This window comes from Natator depressus, chromosome 9 (assembly GCF_965152275.1).
Source record: "Natator depressus isolate rNatDep1 chromosome 9, rNatDep2.hap1, whole genome shotgun sequence".
Taxonomy (NCBI): domain Eukaryota; kingdom Metazoa; phylum Chordata; order Testudines; family Cheloniidae; genus Natator; species Natator depressus.
This window is the reverse complement of record NC_134242.1, coordinates 79,114,804-79,137,235: the sequence shown is the minus strand read 5'-3', so window position 1 is coordinate 79,137,235 and position 22,432 is coordinate 79,114,804. Positions and strand designations below refer to the sequence as shown.

The 22,432-nt window shown below is 43.1% G+C and overlaps 1 protein-coding gene across 9 annotated transcripts in view; it reads left to right on the top strand.

Moving 5' to 3' along the window:
• Positions 1-22,432, top strand: part of ZC3H12B (zinc finger CCCH-type containing 12B) — a 105,157-nt gene that overhangs the window by 44,970 nt on the left and 37,755 nt on the right. The window contains exon 1 of one of the 9 annotated variants that reach the window (XM_074962390.1): positions 2,156-2,194. The exons of the other annotated variants lie outside the window; for them this stretch is intronic. The gene's annotated coding sequence lies outside the window, so the exon portion shown is untranslated. Of the gene's footprint in view, positions 1-2,155; positions 2,195-22,432 lie in introns of those variants that run through there. 9 annotated transcript variants of the gene reach the window in all.

Here is a 22,432-nt window from a genome sequence, read left to right as displayed (position 1 = left end):
TCTACAGTTTCACTTAGCCTCAATCCTACAGATCCAGGACTAGGTTCTGGCATCAAGTCATTTGGGCTATCAGATTAATATTGATCGGCATGTCTGTTAGTCTTCTCTGTTTGTTGTGGACTTTAAAGTGGAATCAGATTATTCAGTTACCCTGCTGTCTTGAAATTCACAAAGCGTATCCTTAATCCCTACACACCAGTTAGAGAACTTACTCCAGATGGGTCTGAATATAATCCTAACTAGATTTATGTAATCTTCTCCCTTTAGTCCTTAGAGAAGTGGTCATTTGAACACTAGCCTGACGTGCAGTAAGTGTCCTGCTGTTGCACACTAAAAGTTCCCTAGTGGGTTTTGATATACCCCGCTTGAAAATGGGCAGCAGGATCCACTTAGTGTGGGACACTTAGTGTGTGGCAGGCTAGCGCAAGGTCTATTTATCCTGGTTTGCTGCAAACCAAGGGCTTGTCTACACGATCATTTAATTCAAGGCAACTTGGGGTTGGCACCACATTAGCCACCATGGACTAATTGTATGGACCCTGCTGTCATGCATTAGCAATTCATTAGTTTGCTTTCATATAGTCCCATTTCAACGAGGGAGGTAGTTCACAGCCCAGCTTGCTGTGAACTAAATGTTCATATAGACAAGCCATCAGTGTTCAGTTAGACGAGCCTTTGGATCGGGGTGGCCAGCCTGTGGCTCCGGAGCCACATGTGGCTCTTCAGAAGTTAATATGCGGCTCCTTGTATAAGACTCTGGGGCTGGAGCTACAGGCGCCAACTTTCCAATGTGTGTGTGTGGGGGGGTGCTCACTGCTCAACCCCTGGCTCTGCCCCGCACTCCACCCCTTCCCGCCCCTGAGCCTGCCGTGCCTTCACTCCTCCTTCTCCCCCCCACCAGCCTCCTGCACACCACGAAACAGCTGATCGGGAGACGTGGGGAGGGAGCAGGAGGCACTGATTGGTTGGGCTGCCGGTGGGTGGGAGGCGCTGGAAGTGGGGGGCAGGGGGGAAGCTGATGTGGGGGCTGCTGACATATTACGTTTGGCAATGTACATTGCTAAATTCTGGCTCCTTCTCAGGCTCAGGTTGGCCACCCCTGCTTTCGATAGTTGCGGAGCCACACTGCCTTTTATAACCTTGAGCATTGAAAGCTTGCCACCAAAAGGGGGCACTTGTGCACTCCCAACTGTCAGTTGGCTATGAGGATGCAGGCTCAAGGCTCCAGGGGATGCTTTCCTCACATTTATGACCATACAGAAACACCCCTTAGAGAACAACAAGAACCTGTATTTTCCAAAGGTGGTTTTTTACTATATCTATTGTTGGCCCCTTGCTACTAGTATATGTCATTTATTTTGATTTGATTTATTATTTATTTTTGGTTGTAAAGGGTTTTCTAAAAATGATATTGGTGTTTCTGTTGTTCTGTGCTTTTACTTAATTGTTGTATAATACCTGTTGTGCTGGAGCGGTCGGGGAGCTATATAAATATATATTTTGTTGTTGCTTGTTTTCCTTTTCATAATCATATGTTTCATAGATAAATATAATATTTCAGTTTCCCAGGGATGTTAGTCTGGCACCATTCACGTATACTAATTATGTAAATGGGCACACATTTTAAAAGGCAGAAAAATATAGCATTTTTTTAAAAGTCACTTGGGGGTGGTTAGGGAGGTTACTAATTAGACAAAATTAAACTTTTTGCTAAATTAAACATGAAAACATCTTCCATACACAGTACTTAGATGTTAGCTATGAATGTATTTTAAAAAGTTATTCCAGTTTAATTGGGATGCCACCAGAGTTTGATTTTTTTTGACACTTTCATCGTATTACCCCATAACTGATTTTTTTCAGCACTTCTGGAGTGCAAAAGGCAAGTGTCAACATCAAGCACTCAGCTTTGTTATGGTGCTGAAGGCAAGACCAGATCCTAACCAAAACTAGTGAAACGCTCTGACCACTGTAGATGAACATAGCTAATCCTCAGATTAATGGCATATATCATCATTTGTCTTTTTTGTCCTCTAGAATTCTGTGCCCTATGGAAAGAAGTGAGGAAGTAGCAGTGTGAACGTTAATATGGAACGTTTGGCAACAGTGAATGCATAATATGGAAATTCTGCCTCAGAAAATATAACACATCTTACAAATTTAGCTTTTATTAAGTAATAAGTAATGACTTGTGGTGAGTGAAACATAATGAAAAATTGTTTCATATTTCTTGGTAAATGATGGGTTTCTTCTAATTAATTTGATGGCATCAGTTTTAAAAAAGCAAAACTTGTGATACGACTTTTACCTGGTATTTGATAATCTATGCAGTACTTAGAACATAAAGACTCCATTCACACAGGCAGGAGTTATACTATTTGAAAGTTTCCTAGCTAGTAAGCTTTACTGCATAATGAAAATCTGCCACTGAGAGTAGTTTATATGAAGGCTTGCGTAGAATGCTGAATTGTCTTTCTAACTATTCATGTATGTGCTTGGTATCTGAAATATAAAAGACTTGTGTGTCTCAAGTCATAAGCAAGATTTTTGAAGAAGTGGCTTCATTCTAGTCAGTGCAGGTTAGACAAAGATGATTCAAGTGATCAAGAATTTTGAATATGTACATCAGTTATTTAAATATTTATATTTCAGACTATATGCTGTGGCATGCAAACTCATTTAACCCAATATTCCTAAAAATACGGTAGGTTGTCTTTTATCTGGTGATGAACAATCCCTGCCATACCCTCTTATGGTTCATTTCCATCCAATCTAAAGAAAAGAAAAGAAAAATGAAAGTAGACTATCAAACAAAGGGAAAACATCCATCCATCGCACAGCTTGCTAGTTTGTATGGTCTTGTATTGATACAAATGAGAGGCCTGATCCAGAGAGCCCGTTAAAGTCAATGAAAAGACTCTTTCATTGACTTAATGGACTTTGTGTCTGAACATTTGCAAGGTACTAATTAACAGAAGAATCCGGGTGAGTACTTCTCATATGTTTTTGTACTGCACATTTGGTTGTTGGGTTTGGTGTGCAGGTGGCTAGGTGCTGTTGGTGGCCTGTAATATACAGGAAATAAGACTGCCCTTAAATTCTATGATTCTGTTATTATCCTTGGAGCTGCCTCTAACTTTTCAGCATTTTTCCTCTCCTCCCTCAATTCTCTCTTTAAAACCCACTTCTCTCACAAAGATTTCCAGCATTGATCAAGCTATGTTTTGCATCTTCTCAAGTCTGAACTGCTGTCCAGTGTATTAAACTTGTCTAAATTGAATTTTAAGCTCTTTGTCTTTTCAAGCATTCTGTAGAGTATTCTGAATGGCTATTACAGGCAAGGCTGGTATTATTACCTACTATTAAAATTAAAATTGACGGACATATCCCATTATAAGAGCTATGCCAAACTTCAAGCATTTCGGCTGAAATTTTCCATGGCAGGTGTCTCAGTGCTTTCCTCCTTCCCCCTTTGCCCCCCAGACACAGGCAGTGTGGAGGATGAAGCTGCTCAATTTGGATGTGAAAGGAGCAAGAAATGGATCTCTTTGGGCGTGGGAAGTAGAAAACTAGTACAAAGTGCTGGGAGGGCAACTGGAAATGGGAGTGTAGGCTGGTGGGGTTTGATAGGGAAACTGGGACTAGTAGTTGGGATGGGGAGCAGAGTCTGGGACTGAGAATTAGCATTCTGGGTGGAAGGGAGACAAGGGACTGTGTGGGAACTGGGACTGGCTGGACAAGGAGATGGGACAAGGAGCTGGGGCTGGGGGGGAGGGGGAAGAGGGAACAGCATTAAGATTGGATGGGAGCCTGGGGAAGGGGTTGGAACCGGAGCCATTGGGTGTGGGGAACATGGGTGGAGTAGAGTTGGAGTGACTGGAGACCTAGGTTGGGGAAAGGAGACATATTGGATGGAAGGGGACTGGGAATGGCTGGGCAAGGACAGGAGACTGGGAATGTGTGTGTAGAGTGGGGAAACTGGGACAGAGTCTGGAGGGGTGAGACGAGGACTTGCTGTGCAAAGAGATTGGGACTGAGGTGAGAACCTGGAGGTGTTAAGATTAGGAATGGGACATGGAGCTGGGGTGGGGAAGGACTGAAATGAGGACAGGGGAGAAGGGGCCACACTTGAGAATGGACAGAAAAGTGTGTTCCTACTAGAGCCCACTTCCATCCAGAGCCTGGAAGGGAACCCAAGTCTCATCATTCTTCTGCTGTCAGTGTATATCTGTAAAACCCACTGGCGAAGTGTTAACATCCCCCGCTTTTGGTTGGCCACATAGAGGATGACAACTTTCTGCTGCTATTGCTTACTCTTGTTAGCTCAAATGGCAGATGTCTGTGTGGTGAATCTAAAGATTCTGACCCTGCTTATGGCCTGTGTGTGTATCAGTGTGATGCCACATGATTGAATTTCTGTTACTTCAGAATCTAGGAAATTATACACACAGACTACGTTAAAAGAATATTATTAAAGTAGCAAAGTCAAACACTCAAAGATAGGAAATATCAAAATTAAGTTTGTGCAGTCTTTAATTACATGGTCACATACTATTTTTTTCCATGTGATCCTTGCTTTATTCATTGCAGAGGATGCTCTTGCTCTGGAGATGAATCAAAATTGTGTAGTTAAGGAATCTGTTATCTGTAAGAGCCCTGCATCATTTGTTGGAAAAGTTGGAAGGTGTGTAATAAATGAAGCAGGGGTCAGCAAAAAGTGAAAGAGTAAGCTGTCATGGGATAAGAGGGAAGGTCCTCTCATGGATTTGTAACTGGTTAAAAGATAGGAAACAAAGGGTAGGAATAAATGATAAGTTTTCAGAATGGAGAAAGATAAATAGTGGTGTCCCCCATTTGTCTGTACTGTGCCCAGTCCTATTCAACATATTCATAAATGATCTGGAAAAGGGGGTAAACAGTGAGGCGGCAGAATTTGCAGATGATACAAAATTACTCAAGATAGTGAAGTCCCAGGCAGACTGCAAAGAGCTACAAAAGGATCTCACAAAACTGGGTTGACTGGGCAACAAAATAGCAGATGAAATTGAATGTTGATAAATGCAAAGCAATGCACATTGGAAAACATAATCCCAACTATACATATAAAACAGTGGGGTCTAAATTAGCTGTTACCACTCAAGAAAGAGATCTGGGAGTTATTGTTGACAATTGTCTGAAAACATCCACTCAGCGTGCAGCCGCAGTCAAAAAAGTGAGCAGAATGTTAGGAATCATAAAGAAAGGGATAGATAATAAGACAGAAAATATCATATTGCCTCTATATAAATCCATGGTATGCCCATATCTTGAATACTGCATGCAGATCTGGTCACCCCATTTCAAAAAAGATATATTGGAATTGGAAAAGGTTCAGAGAAGGGCAACAAAAATGATTAGTGCTCTGGAACGGTTTCCATATGAGGAGAGATTAATAAGACTGGGACTTTTCAGCTTGGAAAAGGGATGACTATGAGGGGATATGATAGAAGTCTATAAAATCATGACTGGTGTAGAGAAAGTAAATAAGGAAGTGTTATTTACTCCTTCTCATAACACACGAACTAGGGATCACCAAATGAAATTAATAGGCAGCAGGTTTAAAACAAACAAAAGGAAGTATTTCTTCATACAACTCACAGCAACCTGTGGAACTCCTTGCTAGAGGATGTTGTGAAGGCCAATACTATAACAGGGTTCATAAAAGAACTAGATAAACTCATGGAAGATAGGTCCATCAATGGCTATTAGCCAGTATGGGCAGGGATGGTGTCCCTAGCCTCTGTTTGGCAGAAGCTGGAAATGGGTGACAGGGGATGGATCACTTGATGATTACCTGTTCTGTTAATTCCCTCTGGAGCACCTGGCATTGGCCACTGTCAGAGGACAGGATTCTGGGCTAGGTGGACATTTGGTCTGATCCACTGTGGCTGTTCTTATGTTCTTAGCAGCACCACGTCCACCACTTTTTTCACTATTTCAGCTGAATTTTATTTGACTCATTATTTCATGATTTTGTATTGTAGAGTTGAAATTGTCACTTGTCTCTAACAAGTTAAAAGGGTATTTTAGTCATTTAAAAAAGTACTTCAGCAAACATATGTGTAATTATCATCAGTAACCACTAGTCTGTGCTTATAGTACATGGTAATTTTGAAGTGAGGATTATATGTTTTTGTGCCTTATAACATTGAAAGATTATAACAACACCAGTAACAAAATGCTGTTTCATCTTTCTCTCGTGCTATTGTTTCCATGTTTTTTAAATCTTATTTTACAATAATCCATGAGCATGCTAGCATATACTACTGGCAGGAACTCAGCAGTTTCATTAATTCATGGTTATCCTTTTTGATTCTAGTTATTGTATATTGGGAAGCATAATGGTCAGAGACTGTTGTTGCTTCAGATAGCCTTATTCCCCAGAAAGATTTTTAAAAGACCTGTGTGCAGGAAAGAATGTAGAGAGGATGACCTATGTTTATAGGAAATCAGTTAGATAAAGAATGAAAAGGGAAAGTAAAGGTAAACTGTGAAATTCACATTGAAGCCTGAAAACTTGTAATAATTTTTTGTTAATGACACACAAACACCAACTCATTTAATCCCAGTGAAGGAACTAATTTCACATAGTTTAAGAAATATGTAAAAATTAAAAATATACAGGATTTATTGTCTTCTTGACACACATAGTAACTTGCAATGTTATTACTCTTTTATGTTGTCAATATTAAGTTAGATTTTTCTTCAGTTAAGTGATCATTGCAGTTATTTTTACCAAATATACCTCAAAAATATATTGGTAAAATTTAAGAACCTAAAATGTAATACTATTCAATGAACTGTCTCTTGGCTCATAATCCAGATGGGGCAAAGTCCTGAGAAAATTCCTGTGGTAATTTTAAGTCCTGTGTTTCAAAATCTGCAATGATGGAAAAGTAGGAACAGTTACTTAATTAGGCAAACTCTCCCAGCACGGATAAAGATGACAAAACAGGAACTTTTTTCAGTTAAACTACTGCTGTTCATGGTAGGTTTCTGTTCCTTGTGATCTCCTTTTTGCTTGCATGTTAGGGGCCTGATGCAAAGCCCATTAAAGTCAGTGGAAAGACTTCCGTTGACTTCAGTGGGCTTTGAATAGGCCCTAAGTCAAGAATCATTTTTAAAAAGTAAAAAAAAATTAATCGCTATAATAAATTCTGTGTCTTGATTATACTGATTTTTTTTCCTTTTTGAGTATATTGTCTGGCAGCACTCAGGACAAATGATATTATGTATACAGAATATTTGCCATTCTGCTGTGTTACTTTTCAAAACTAACTGGCAACATCCATGTCAAACTACATTGTTTTTATTAAATGTTAACCTAATTACAGTATTTTATTACTGGACGGATATTTTCTCTCTGTTTTATCACTAGGTAAATTATATTGACACTTACAGCTCAGTACTGTATGAACAAAATACAGATACTTTCGAAACACTTGTTCTGTGAATCATGTTATCAGCTCTACCAGTTAGTCGTGACTCTGGTGAAAAGAAGTGCTTAGGTAAAGAGGCCTGGTTGCTAAGCAATAGGCATCAGAGGCTGAGACTCTTAAAGCTACACTATATCGTTTTCTTTCCATGAGTAATAATTGTGCTTTCATATTAGAAATTCACAAAGGTCATATAGCTCTGCTTTTTTTCTTAAATTGGTGCTCATATCTAGATATTGCAGGGGGAAAAAGTGTCCTTGTTTAGGATCCACAATATGAGCTCTTATTTCTGATCATTCTGCAGTGTACATCAATTCCTCCACCTCCCCAACTTTTTATTTATACCAGTAAATCATAGAATATCAGGGTTGGAAGGGACCTCAGGAGGTCATCTAGTCCAACCCCCTGCTCAAAGCAGGACCAATCCCCAAGTTTTATCCCGGATCCCAAATGGCCCCCTCAAGGATTGAACTCACAACCCTGGGTTTAGCAGGCCAATGCTCAAACCACTGAGCTATCCCTCCCCCCTTATTGAACCTTTTTCAGATATTTAATGATTTTTCATAACATTTCTCCTCCTTTGCATAAGTGGAATCAGAAATTTAAATTTATAGTTTGTGTGCCTATCAATAATCCTATGATGCGGTTGCACTGACTTTAAATATACAGTAGAAGCAGCAACAACAAATTGAAGTGGGAGAAGTAATCTGAAAGTAGCACTCCATAGTCTACAAAAAAGAATTCTCCATTAAAACCACTTGTGCAGAAAAAAGGTGGAGTGAATATAAGGTCAGTAAGGTTGGGGTTAGTTGGAGCCAATGGGGAATGAATATGAATTCCCAAGTTGAGGGCTCCCCATTGAATGTCTCACCTACCTCCCTAAATTCAGATCTTAAGATCTGTAAACGTCATTCTGGATGAAATAATTTAGAGAATATTTATTTCTGTGCTCTCTCTCATTGCCAAGCTCACAAGGAAGAATACATGGTTGTGAGGGGAGCAGGTCCTATAATGGGGAGCACGTGCTTCACGTTTTCACTCTTTGCTTCCAGAGGCAATTACAATCTCTCTTCACTGCCCCCTGCTAAAGACTGTGGCTTAAAGCTATAATTTAGCTCTAAAGAACAAGTCAGAATGGTTTGCAGTAGAATGTGTGCCATTCGTCTGCAGTTTTCTCATTATCCTGCTCACAGGATAATGTTCCTATACCAGGAAAGGTAGCTCTTATTTACTACTGTGGATTAACTTCATACAAGATTTATTCTACATCTTCAATTATTCCCATCGTTGATGAAGGATTCCGCAAAGTTTCACCCTTGGCCATGTCCTTCTGCACCCGGTTCCTGGGTAGTGTTATCCATTTACAGGGCTTCAACTTTCATGTCTTTGATGATGAGTCACAAATCTAGCCCTTCATTCTGGACCTATCTCATTCTGTTCAAACCTGCATCTCAGCCTGTCTTTCTGACATCATCTCCTATAGTTCAGCCATCAATTTAAATTCAATTGTACTTGTATCTTCCCTCTCCCAGATACATGGGCTTGTAATCTGAGAGTTCTCTTTGACTTGACTGTCTCCCTAGACCAGAGTTGGGCAAATACGGCCCATGGGCCACATCCGGCCCACAGGACTGTCCTTCCCGGCCCTTGAGCTCTTGGCCGGGGAAGCTAGCCCCCAGCCCCTCCACTGCTCTCCCACCTCCCCCACAGCCTCAGCTTGCTGTGCTTCCCACGCTCTGGCTCACTGCTCCTGCTGGGCAGCGTGGTGGTGTGGCTTGCTGCGGCCGGGCAGCGGGGCTGTGAGCTCCTGCTGCTCTGAGCAGCATGGTAAGGGGCGGAGAGCGGTTGGATAGATGTGGGAGTCCCGGGGGGCCTGTCAGGGGGCAGGGGTGTGGATAGGGGTTGGGGCAGTCAGGCGACAGGGAGCAGGGGGGGTTGGAGAGGGGGTGGGGTTCAGGGGGGCGGTTAGGGGTGGGGGGTCCTGGGAGGGGGAGGTCAGGAGACAAGGAGTAGGGGGGTTGGATGGGTCGGGGGTTCTGAGGGGGGGCGGTCAGGGGATGAGGAACGGGGGGTTGGATAGATGTGGGAGTCCCAGGGGGCACGGGGGGTGGATAGGGGTCGGGGAAGTCAGGGGACAGGGAGCAGGAGTGTTGGATAGGGGGTGGGGACCCAGGGGGGAGCGGTCAGGGGACAAGGAGCAGGGGGCGTTGGATGGGCTGGGGTTTCTGAGGGGGGCAGTCAGGGGGCAGGAAGTGGGAGGGGACTGATGGGGGCAGGGGCCAGGCTGTTTGGGGAGGCACAGTCTTCCCTACCCGGCCCTCCATACAGTTTCACAACCCCAGTGTGGCCCTTCGGCCAAAAAGTTTGCCAACCCCTGCCCTAGACCCATATATTCAGGCCATGTCTAGATCTTGCCACTTCTTCCTGCGTGGTATTTTTATGATCCAGCCTCTTGTGGAAGTTCATGTCACTGAAATTCTTATCTGGGCCTTTATCTTGTGTTGATTAATGCAACCGCCTTTTCTCTTGAAATTGAAACCTTCTTGAGTCTATTCAAAACACTTGTCACTAGCATCTTTTTCCAGGCTCATCATTCTGACCACTCCTCCCCCCCTTCCTCCCTTATATCTTTCCATTAACTCTGCCTTCTCCATTGTATCAATCAATCAAACATAAGCTTTTTGACCTTATTTTTAAGGGACTTAATTGTTTGGCCCTACCATACCTGTCAAACCAGTTATCCTATTGCACAATTGACTATCCTGTTTTCTCTGTCAATGATGTTAGCCTTGACTGCCTCTTTGTCCAATTCTCGTATAAGCACCTCTGTGATTTCTCCTTTGCAGTTCATTACTTGTGGGAAGCAAAACTTCAAAATCCATCCTTAAGACTTACCTCAGGGATACCTACATAACATAAAAATGGCTATATTGAGTCTTTCCCGTGATCTGTCTAGCCCAGTATCCTGTCTTCTGACAATGGCCATTGCTAGATGCTTGAGAGGGAATAAACAGAACATGTGGTTGCATCCCTGACCACCTTGACTAACTAATAGCCATTGATGGGCCTGTCCTCCATGAACTTACCTAATTCCTTTTTGGCTTTCACAACATCCCCTGGCAATGAGTTCCACAGGTTGACTGTGCATTGTGTGAAGTACTTCCTTAAGTTTGTTTTAAACCTGCTGCCTGTTAAACACTCCCATCTAACCTTGCCTCCACAGATGGTAAGCTGAGACTACTGCTTATAATGCAAAAATGTAGTCTTACTGTAAGCATGTCCTCCCCCTACTGCTGTCCTGATTTCTGTTTCATCCAGTCCTGGCCTCTTGTGATAAATGTAGACTGCATGGTCTTTTGGGCAGGGGATGACTATTTTAACTACCTATCTGTACAGCACATAGCAGAATGTGACATTTGATTGAGGTCCCTAGGTCAGTGGCTCTCAAACAAATTTTTGCTGTGGTCACACATGCAGGCATAGCAAATTCATGGTGGCTGTAGTTTTCACAGTTAAAATATTATACTAGTGATAGTCAAGTCACGTGGTTATTTGGAAGTATCATGTAAATAAAATAATAAATATTTTCAATGTAAAGAATGAGATCTGCTATTAATAATACCACACAAAAGTTACACCGTCTTGCATCTGCACTCCCTGGTTGACACTGTCAGCCCCGGAGCTGCTTTTGAGTCTAGGCTCTCCAGCAGCAGCAGCACCAGTTACATCATACAGCCTGTCCCAGTTGGTGTCGTCCTGCTTCTGCCTGGCTCCTCCCACTGCAAGCTGATTATCCCAGAACTGGCCAGGTGGTCCCATGGCGAGTTACATGTCCCTCCTCCACTAAGATGTCTGGCCAGTCAGCACCCGGTCAGTGTCCTCTTGTCAGTCAAGACAAAGTAGGTGGGGTGAGGGGTCTTGTTCCCTCCCACAGCCAGAGGTGGCAGTCCTACTACGTACATTCTAATGAAACACCACTGGTGCTCGCCTTGGGTTTGTGCTGCTGCTGCAGAGAGCAGAGCCAGTGGTGACAGCAGGGAGCTTGGGAAAGGGGCTCCAGGACCCTAATAGTCACAGTAGCCTCACAGGAAGCTCCTAGTGGCCTCATGCAAGCCTGTGTGCTACTGTACTTCAGATAGTAGATAATAAATAATTTATTTTCGGTATGCTTTAAATGATCAGTGCCATGCTACAAACATGAATGTTTTTTTCTGAATTTATTAGAAGTGCAGTATAGAAAAACTTAGTGCAGTTTTTGTTGCTATAAATGCAGATAAGTTAATTGCATGTCTATGCTGCTACTCAGTGGAAGTTGCTATCAAAAGTATTACATTGTATTGTCAATGAGTTTTGTCATTTGAAGTGGAAAAGACTTTTCTAGGAAATTGTTTGATTACGTTTCTGAGAGGCTGGGGGGAAATTTTAAATACTAAACCGTCCCATATTTCAAAATTTATCTTACATTTTAATATTATTTGTATAATAAGCTTTTAAATTACATATAGGACAGTACTGTTGTCATTTGTAATCTGTACCTGTAGTGCAGGGGTGGGCAAACTTTTTGACCCGAGGGCCACATTGGGGTTGCAAAACTATACGGGGGCTGAGTAGGGAAGGCTCTGCCTCCCCAAACAGCCTGGCCCCTGCCCCCTATTTGCCCCCTCCCACTTCCCGCCTCCTGATTGCCCCCCCCCCCCGAACCTCCGACCCTTTCAACCCCTCCTGGTCCCTGTCCCCTGACTGCCCCGACCCCTATCCACACCCCACCCCGACAGGCTCCCTGGGACTGCCACACCTATCCAACTGCCCCCTGTCCCCTGACTGCCCTGACCCCTATCCACACCTCTGCCTCCTGACAGGCCCTCTGGGACTCCCATGCCTATCCAGCCCCCCCCACCCCATTCCCTGACCACCTCCCCCGAACCTCCGCCCCATTCAACCGCCCCCTGCTCCCAGTCCCCTGACTGCTCCCTGGAACCCCCCGGTCCCTGCCCCCTTACCATGCTGGAGCCAGCCACACCGCCGTGCTGCCCAGCAGGAGCGGCGGGCCAGAGTGCTGGTGGCACGGCAAGCTGAGGCTGCGGGGGAGGATGAATGATACATCTAAAGTTACAGAAATAGTAAGTAATAGCAAGGAAATGTGTTAGAGTATCTTTTGTTTTAGCTTGTGAATTTTCCCTGTGCTAAGAGGGAGGTTTATCCCTGTTTTTTATAACTTTGAAGTTTTGCGTAGAGGGGAATCCTCTATGTTTTAAATCTTATTACCCTGTAAAATTACCGTCCATCCTGATTTTACAGAGGTGTTTCTTTTACTTTTTTTTTCTTTATAATAAAGTTCTGTTTTTTAAGAATCTGATTGCTTTTTAGTGTCCTAAAAACCCAAGGGGCTGGTCTGTGCTCACCTGTTTACCTATTTGGTTGGTAGGTTATTCTCAAGCCTCCCCAGGAAAGGGGGTGAAGGGTCTTGGGGGGATATTTTGGGGAAACAGGAACTCCAAGTGGTCCTTTTCCTGAATCTTTGTCTAACTCACTTGTGGTGGCAGCAGTACCTATCCAAGGACAAGGAAGGATTTGTTCCTTGGGGAAGTTTTTAACCTAAGCTGGTAGAATAATAAGCTTAGGGGGTCTTTCATGTGGGTCCCTACATCTGTACCCCAGAGTTCAGAGTGGGACGGGAACCCTGACAACATCTTTCAAACCAAATGTTGTTACTAGAAATCAACATTTGATAGATTGCATTTATATCTAATACACAGTCAACTCAGGAGCTAAATATCAGGGGGTAGCCATGTTAGTCTGTATCCACAAAAAGAACAAGGAGTCCGGTGGCACCTTAAAGACTAACAGATTTACTTGGGCATAAGCTTTCATGGGTAAAAAAGCCACTTCACTCAGGAGCTGGCCCTTTCCTTTGTTTAAAAAAACAAACAAACCCTGAAAGAGAAAACAGAAAAGAGTAACATAGTAGATGTATGGTTTCAGAGTAGCAGCTGTGTTAGTCTGTATTCGCAAAAAGAAAAGGAGTACTTGTGGCACCTTAGAGACTAACAAATTTATTTGAGCATAAGCTTTCGTGAGCTACAGCTCACTGAATGCATCCGATGAAGTGAGCTGTAGCTCGCGAAAGCTTATGCTCAAATAAATTTGTTAGTCTCTAAGGTGCCACAAGTACTCCTTTTCTTTTTATAGTAGATGTATGTTTGCATTCCTTTGTCCAATTATTGGAAACAATGTTGTATTAATTGAAATATCTTGATTGTTACATTTTATTTTTGATTTTTGTACTTTTCTTGAAAAAACACTTTTAATGGAAAACTTCTCAAATGGCAAGATTGAAAATGTGTGCAAGCATAGCTTGGTTTTCAGTCATTGTCAAGCTTGAAAGAGATGTTGCACATATACATGAGTGATTTTAAAAAAAAAGTATATAGTACTTAGTAATTTTCCTTAAAATTATATTGTGTAAAAACTTTGCTTTTAGTACTAGAAATGGTTTAAATGGAAAAAGAGGCTAAATTAAAATAGGCTGGTGACCTTTCTATAAAGCTGGAACAGTGTCTTGTCTTCATAATCACATTTCATTAATTTATATTACAAATAATCCACCATAAATCGTGCATGTAAGTAAATTATTTCCAAATTTTAAGTAGCAAATATCAGTATATATATCCTGCTTCTTTTTCTCTGTTCAACTGAGAAGCCACAATTGTTATTTTAAACTTGGTCTGAAGACATACAGCAGGCCTTGCTGCAGTATGTGGTATCTATTTCCAAGTATTCTTCATTTTAAGTGATAAATAGCATGGGAAACAGAAAGCAATATTTACAGAGCTATAAATAATAATAAAAAAGCTTTATTAGACTAGACTTTTAACAAGAACCAGTACCAGCATGATGTAACAAGGGCCTTGCCTTGGTTGAGGAGATGGTGGGAGGGAAGCAAGATAAGCTTTTTAAGCAGAAGTAAAAGAAAATGTGTAGCAGAGCAGCATTCATCGTTGGAAGGCCAAGAGTGCTGGGGAAAAAATAGTATTAGAGAACTCAGACTTGACCCAAAGCTGGAGGCTGAACTCCATTACCCATATCTTTGTTTCATGAAACATTTAGTATTATTCAGTCCAACCCACACATATACAGAGGAAGACACATTGTAATATTAGATTGAAAATATAAAAGTGGAAAGGCATAATTAATATGGCATGATTTTCCTCGTACAGACTTCTACAGCTGAAAATTATTATAAGTAGAAAAATGTGCTGAAGGTTATGCATTTCAGAAGAACCATGAGTCAGCAGTTATGGCAGTTGGACATTTTTTATTTTATTTTTATTTATGGTAAGTAGAAGGGAAGAAATATTAAAACAAGATTCACACTGAACTTTGTTCTTACTCTGATTTATATAAACTAGTGATGTCCTATTTAACAAGCAGGACTGGATTGGTGATTATACTACAACACACACATGTTCCAATCTGTCAAGCTACTCTCCAAAAAAAAATCCTGATCAACCCCCCCCCCCCAAAAAAAAAACCCCAAACAAACAAACCCCCAAACCCCATATATATTATAATCTAGTATGGTAAAAGATACATGTTTATGATTATGTGCTGTCTAAACCATACAAAAATACATTTGTCATATATTATACACAAAATATAAAGTGATGGTATTAGCCATGAGATAAAATACATAATATACTCCTTTCTCTATGCATTCCAGCACCTATTTATGGTGTAGACTCCTTAGGCAAATCACTACCACAGGATTTGCCCTCATAGCTATCTCTAAAAGGTGCAACTTTGAGCATTTTTCCCAGGTTCATATGTGTGATTGGCTCCAGGGCTTCGAGCGGGGTCCTCAGGGCTTCTGATCTGCAGGAGCACCAGGGCTCAGGGCTTTAGACCTGGGGGAGAGTGCTGGGGCTTGGGGCTTCAGCACCACAGGTCCATTCCTGGCTTCAGCCCTGTGGGGGAGATGGGGCTCAGGGCTTCCCATGGCTCTGCTCCCAGTTTCAGTGGGGCAGGGGCACAGGGCTCGGGGCTTTAGCTACGGGGTTGGGGGAGCACTGGGGCTGAAAGTGGCATTCTCCCTCCCCCCCGTAGCTAAAGCCCTGAGCCCCAGCGCCCCCGACGGGGCTGACTCCAGGAATGGAGCCATGGGGCTGAAGCCCCAGTGACCCCCGTGGGGCTGAAACCAGGAATGTAGCCACAGGCCTGAAGCCCCAAGCCCCAGCACCCCCCAGGGGGCTGAATCCGGGAACGGAGCCACGGAGCTGAAGTACTGAGTCCCAGCACCCTCCCCAGGTTTAAAGCCCTGAGCCCCGGTGTTCCCGAGGGTCAGAAGCCCTGAGCCCCCGCCGACACCAGAACCCTGGTACCCTCCCCCCCAATCTCCCTGTGGCTGAAATCTGGAGCCCCCTCCCGCCTGCGTGGCTGAAGTCCCAAGTCCCAAAGGGCTTAAAGCCCTGAGGCCCCTCTGCTGGGGCCTGGTGTTTTTATAGTATGTTGGAGTTGGGGGGCCTCAGAAAGAAAAAGGTTGCAGTTCAGTATTTGCTGGGGTTTTCGTCTCCAGTGCAGTCTGATTGATTACTTCCCTTCCTACATGGTGTCCAGTTGACTGGTCAGTCTGTAACTCTTGACGTTCGTATCTTTGAGGTTCAACTGTAATGGATGTTTTTAGAAAATGCAATGTGAGATATGGGCAGGTGTGATAATTTTTATATGATAAACATTAAATCTTCTACTCTTTTATGTTGTTGTATCCATGTTTCTAATATTTATCTGTGCAATGGTCTTAAACTTTGAATTGGCCCAGATGGGGCAGACTATTCATTTGATCAATATGAATTGGTGTCTCAAGTCACTGTCACTTAGCAATATCATTGAGGGGGAAAAAAAGAATATTTTATTCAATACTAGGTGGGCTATATTACATAAATATAGGAATTAGAAATGTCTTCAGACATGGAATGTTGAGCCATGATGGAATTATATATACTAGAATCAAACCATTTTACAGTTAAGTACATAAGAGAGGCTAAATTGTACAAGTTAAAATACTGCAGCTCTCATTCCTCCTTTTCCCCTCTGATCTTATTAGTATTTTGTGTATGCCTTTTTACCTCACAAATGAAATGTATAGATTATGTCAGTGAGTTACCACAGAGGTTAATTAAGCCCTATAATTTTTGGATGATCAAGAATTCAGCAATTGTTTCAGCTACATATTGTATGTGTGTTTTACGTCTCTTCAGATCTGTAAACTTTGTAATGATGATTTTGATGAAAATCACATGCAGCTAATTTTACCAAAAGGAAAACACAAAAACAGATCAATATCAAGGAATTATTATACATCCTCGCTTGCTATATAATCGCTAACAAAGATAGTAATTCCTTGATATTGATCTGTTTGTCTTGTTGGCCTAAACAATATTACTTGTAGGTGGGGTATACTTGGCATGTTTAGGGACTGATGGAGAAGGGGACATAAGGGTTGTATTTCCTTCACTAAAAACTAGAAAGGTTTACACTGAGCTCAAATTCTGGAGGTATTTAAAATAGGAAGATTTTGTTGAACATTTTTACTTCTCCATGCTTTTGTTTACTTACAGATGATATTTCTTTTGATCAATAAAAAGAAAAGGAGTACTTGTGGCACCTTAAAGACTAACCAATTTTCTCTAAGGTGCCACAAGTACTCCTTTTCTTTTTGTGAATATAGACTAACATGGCTGCTACTCTGAAACCTTTTGATCAATGTTATTGATTTTAAAACAGCTATACATAATGTACATAATGTGAAATACTGAAAAACTAAGTGGAGGACTACTAAACTACCTCCCTCCCCAATATTCATTCCTTAGTAATTCCATGTAGTTCTCACTTGTGTATGTGTGCTGCAGACACATATGTCCAGTAGGTCACATTTTAACGATGTGTTGGAGTCCAATAAATTCTTTATAAGCGTTTTAGTTATTGTAATTTAATTTGCGACTTACGATGAAATCTGAATGTCTAGTCTAATGTATTTCACCATTGTCTCTCGTGGAAGCATATATTTAACTTGTATTTCCATTTGTCTTTGAATAGTGGAAATATACAAGAGGTAGTCTAAGCAGCATTGTATACAATTTTGATATTAATTAAGCAGAGGGTGCAAGTTTTAATACTGAAAGAGCACAAAGAGATGGCTCAGGTGCTTTAGTGAAACAAGAATGTAGATAACTTGAATTTGTATGAAACCTTGTTGATTGCTTCTGAAGTTAAAATAATTTTGCAAGGGTATAAAGCTAGATAGCAAACCCTTCAGCTATAAATCACCAAAAGAATCCGTGTAAATTCTCATACGTCCCAATTTTATTATTTCAGTAATAAAATCAAAACACAATTGCAGTAAATAGTTACCTGTCTGGCAATGGTTAAACTTTCAAAATGTACTTTTTGAAAAGTAAACATTCTTTGCAAGTGCTATCAGATTGTGCATTTGGCCATTAACACCCTGATTACCGGAGAGCGGTATTTAGTTTTATATGTGCATCTTATAGCATCGCCTAGAGCAGGGGTGGCCAACCTGTGGCTCCAGAGCCACATGCGGCTCTTCAGAAGTTAATATGTGGCTCCTTGTATAGGCACTGACTCCGGGGCTGGAGCTACAGGCGCCAACTTTCCAATGCGCTGGGGGGGTCTCACTGCTCTGCCACAGGCCCGGCCCCCACTCCACCCCACCCCACCCCACCCCTCCCCGCCCCCTCCCCTGAGCCTGCCGTGCCCTCACTCCTCCCCTTCCCCCCCCCCCAGAGCCTCCTGCACACCACAAAACAGCTGATCGGGAGGTGCGGGGAGGGAGGGGGAGGCGCTGATTGGTGGGGCTGCCGGACGGTGGGAGGAGGTGGGATGGGGGAAGCTGATGCGGGCTTGCTGACATATTACTGTGGCTCTTTGGTACATTGGTAAATTCTGGCTCCTTCTCAGGCTCAGGTTGGCCACCCCTGGCCTAGAGTTAAGATTGCCTGACATTGTCCATTTTATTTTCTTGTTTTCACTGGCTTATGACCTTTTCCCTAATAGTCCAAATGGTAAATACGTTATTTTGCCAATTTCAAAAAAAAAAAAAAAAAAAAAAAAAAGCACAACTGTTTAACTGAGAAGCTGTGATGTTTCCATCCTTTGGAGAAGGGACTTGAAATTTGGCAGGAAGCGACTGGGGTGAGGGATGTGCCTTTGGTTGTTCCTGTGAAAATCAACCTAAATCTTGCCAAGTTGTGAGCCTCTTTTTCACATGTGCTCAGCAGAAACTTATTAGAGTTTGGCAGCTTAAATTCTCTGAAGGTATTGTCTGTACCTAGCATGTTCTAGTGCAAGGCTGCAGGGGCTGAACAGGACTTCACCTGTAATTGCTCATCCCAGCTGCTGGGGACTGCTGTAGCACCAGGCACAGGAATGAGTGCAGGGAGACTTTCTCTCTTGTGCTCTCAGCTGTCTTAGAGGCACCAGGGTGCATAGTATAAGAAATACCACACAAGGCTAAGTTAAGAGTGAATGGGCAACCTTAATTCTGGCACTTCCTAACTGTTGAGTGCTTGACTTTGTCACCTTAGCATACTTTTACTATAATGGGTTTTTTTTTAAATTGTATATCTATATTAAAGAACTATGTAGAAGCTTTGATAGGGAGCTGGGCCTTCTTGGACTGTACAAACATGGAGATAGTCATGGTTAGGGCTCTGTGTCTGTCACGGAGGTCACAGATTCTTGAATTTCTGCAACCTCCATGACTTCTGCAACAGCCAGTGTGGCTGATCCCAGGGTCACCCAAGCAGCTGGCCCCAGGGACAGCCACACCAGCCACTAATGGAGCGGCTCCGTAGCCATCTGCTCAGGTAGTCCCGCAGCCAGTTGCACTGGTCACTGCTAGAGCTGCCCCTGGGCCAGCTGCACCGGCTGCTGCTCAGGCGGTCCCAGGCAACTGGTCTTGGGGACCACCTGAGCAGTGGTCCCTGGGATGGTGGGAGCAGCCGCGGCTCGACAGCCCCCAGCAGTGGCCCCAAGGGTGGCCAGAGCAGCGGGGGAGGCCCAATGGCAGCCGGAGCAGCGGCCCTGGGGGCAGCCAGAACACCCACTGGTACCACTGGCCCCTCCCCCAGAACAGTAGCCTGCCTCCCACCCAGATGAATTAATTAATGCCCCCCACCCAGAGCAGTGGCTTGGCCCTGCCCCTCAGGAGTGCTTCCCCCCCCAGCTGGAGTCCCCCAAAGCAGTGGCTCCCGCTGGGGGCCCCCAGAACAGCAAGCTACCAGCTAAGATTTAATCAGGGGTATTTTTAGTACAAGTCATGGACAGGTCACGGGAGAGGGAGATGATAAAAGATAAACATATATACACCTACATTTTTGTTTTGTTTTGTAATTACGTAAATCTCAACTTTCATAACTGCCCTTTAGTCCAGCCATAAATCATTGGTTGACTGCTTGTAGGTATTGTGGCACAAGAGGGCCTTGACTATTATCAGAATTACTGTTATAGTTATTTGAAATACAATAGCACCTAGATTTCGCTATCAAAGACTAGGGCTCTATTGTGCTATGTACATTACAACAAATACATTTTAAAAATCCCTACTCCAGAGAGTTCACAGACTGGGCTAGTGACGAGATGCAACAGGTAGAAGAAACAGAAAAGGGGTGGGTAAAAGATAGGAGGACATTATAAAAAGTAAAATGAATACACTGTTCTTAATAAACAGTACGCAGCTCACTGCTTGCCTAGTCATTTCCAGATGGCAGTGTTCTGTAGTCCTTACAGCAGAGCTAAGTTTTAAGCAGAGATTTGAAGGAAGACAAGATGGTGGCTTTTTGGATTTGATGGGGAATTCTCAAGCATAAAGGTGCTTGAGGGAGAAGCAGAAATAGAGGTGATCAACAGCTGTCATCATTGATTGGGGCATAGATGATGGTGGTTGCTAGGATAAAATACTGATAGCTTGGAATGAAATAATTAAGGGACTTAAAGGTGAAGACAGAAGGGTTGTATTTGATGCAGTGGGACAGAGGAAGCCAATGGAGGGATGCAAAGTGTTGGAGGTGATAAGGTTAGAGTGATGAGCTAGGAGGATGATCCCAGCATCAGCATTTTGAGTGGAGCTGGACGGGGTGGGGATTTGCATTACACATGGAGAAACTTAGATGCAGGGAGAGCAAATGATTTTCTCAAGATAGTGCATTGAATAGTTGGATGACAGAGCAGCAAGTAGAACTCAGACTTCCTGATTCTTCTTCGAGTAGATGCAGCCATGTATTCCACTTAGGCGTGTGCATGCTGAGTGTACCGGAGCTGTAGAGGTTCGTCCCTACCCTTCCTCAGGCTGGAGTTGGAGCTTAGTGAGGTCTTAGCCTCACAACTTTTCAATTCGTTTAGTATTCTCTTGTTGTATATAGTTAGTAGTATCCTTAGTGTTAGTTAGATTATTGTTAGTTGTATAAGTTTAGTTTTCCTCAGTGATGCCCTGACCAGGGTTTAAACATTGTCCTTCTTGTGGGGGAGTGATCCCCAATAGCAATTCCCCACAAGCAGTGCTTGCTCCATCTTGGCAATGGCCATGTTAAAGAGCATGGTGTGATCTGCAGATTGTTCAAGAAATTGACACAAGTGGCTTGTGACTTTCATCTGAAGCAGCACCTACTCGAACAGGCCATGGGGCCTGCTTCTACACCAAAGTGGAGATATGATTGCTCTCTATAAATATATCTGAGGGATAAATACCGGAGAGGGAGAGGAATTATTTAAGCTCAGTACCAATGTGGACACAAGAACAAATGGATATAAACTGGTCATTGGGAAGTTTAGACTTGAAATTAGATGAAGGTTTCTAACCATCAGAGGAGTGAAGTTTTGGAATAGCCTTCCAAGGGAAGCAGTGGGGGCAAAAGATCTATCTGGCTTTAAGATTAAACTCGATAAGTTTATGGAGGAGATGGTATGGTGGGGTAACATGATTTTGGTAATTGATCTTTAAATATTCATGGTAATTAGGCCTAATGGCATGTGATGGGATGTTAGATGGGGTGGGATCTGAGTTACCCAGGAAAGAATTTTCTGTAGTATCTGGCTGGTGAATCTTGCCCATATGCTCAGGGTTTAGCTGATCGCCATATTTGGGGTCTGGAAGGAATTTTCCTCCAGGGCAGATTGGAAGAGGCCCTGGAGGTTTTTCGCCTTCCTCTATAGCATGGGGCACGGGTCACTTGCTGGAGGATTCTCTGCTCCTTGAAGTCTTTAAACCACGATTTGAGGACTTCAAGAGCACAGAACCCAGTGGGCTCTTGGGAAGCAGCTTTGGACATCATGCCATGCTGACTCATCCAGTTTTCAAGGAATTTACAGATGTGAGTGGGCCAGCTTCTAGGGTTCTGCAACCTCCTACCTAATTGGTCACATGATATTGACCCTGATTGATTGGTGACCACATACAGTATAAACTTCCTGCTTCCTTTCTGGTCTTGTCTGAGTAACAAACAATTGCCCCCTACTTTTTACTTGGACCCTGCTTGACTCCACCCCGCCTGACCCTGCCAGTTATCTTGCTGTACATTTCCCTTAGATTAGATCACTTGCCTATTGGACCACTTGTGTGAACTCTGACCACTGATCTGGACTGCCCTTTGACTCACCTGACCCTTGAACATTATATGGTGTCTCATGTAGAAGGGCCTAAGCCATTTAAGACTTTATAGGTCAAAACCAAAAATTTAAATTCCTCCTAGAAACCAATAGGTATCCAGTGTAGTGCACTGGTGTCACGTGCTTCTGCTAGGATATACCACTTAAGGCAGTGTTCCCCATGGCTTGGCGTGGGCAGAGGCGGGGTGGACGCAGACAGGGGTAATGGGACCGAGGCTGGGGATGCAGCTGGCGGTGGGTCTAGGGCTGGGGCTGGGAATGGAGCCATAGCCAGGGGC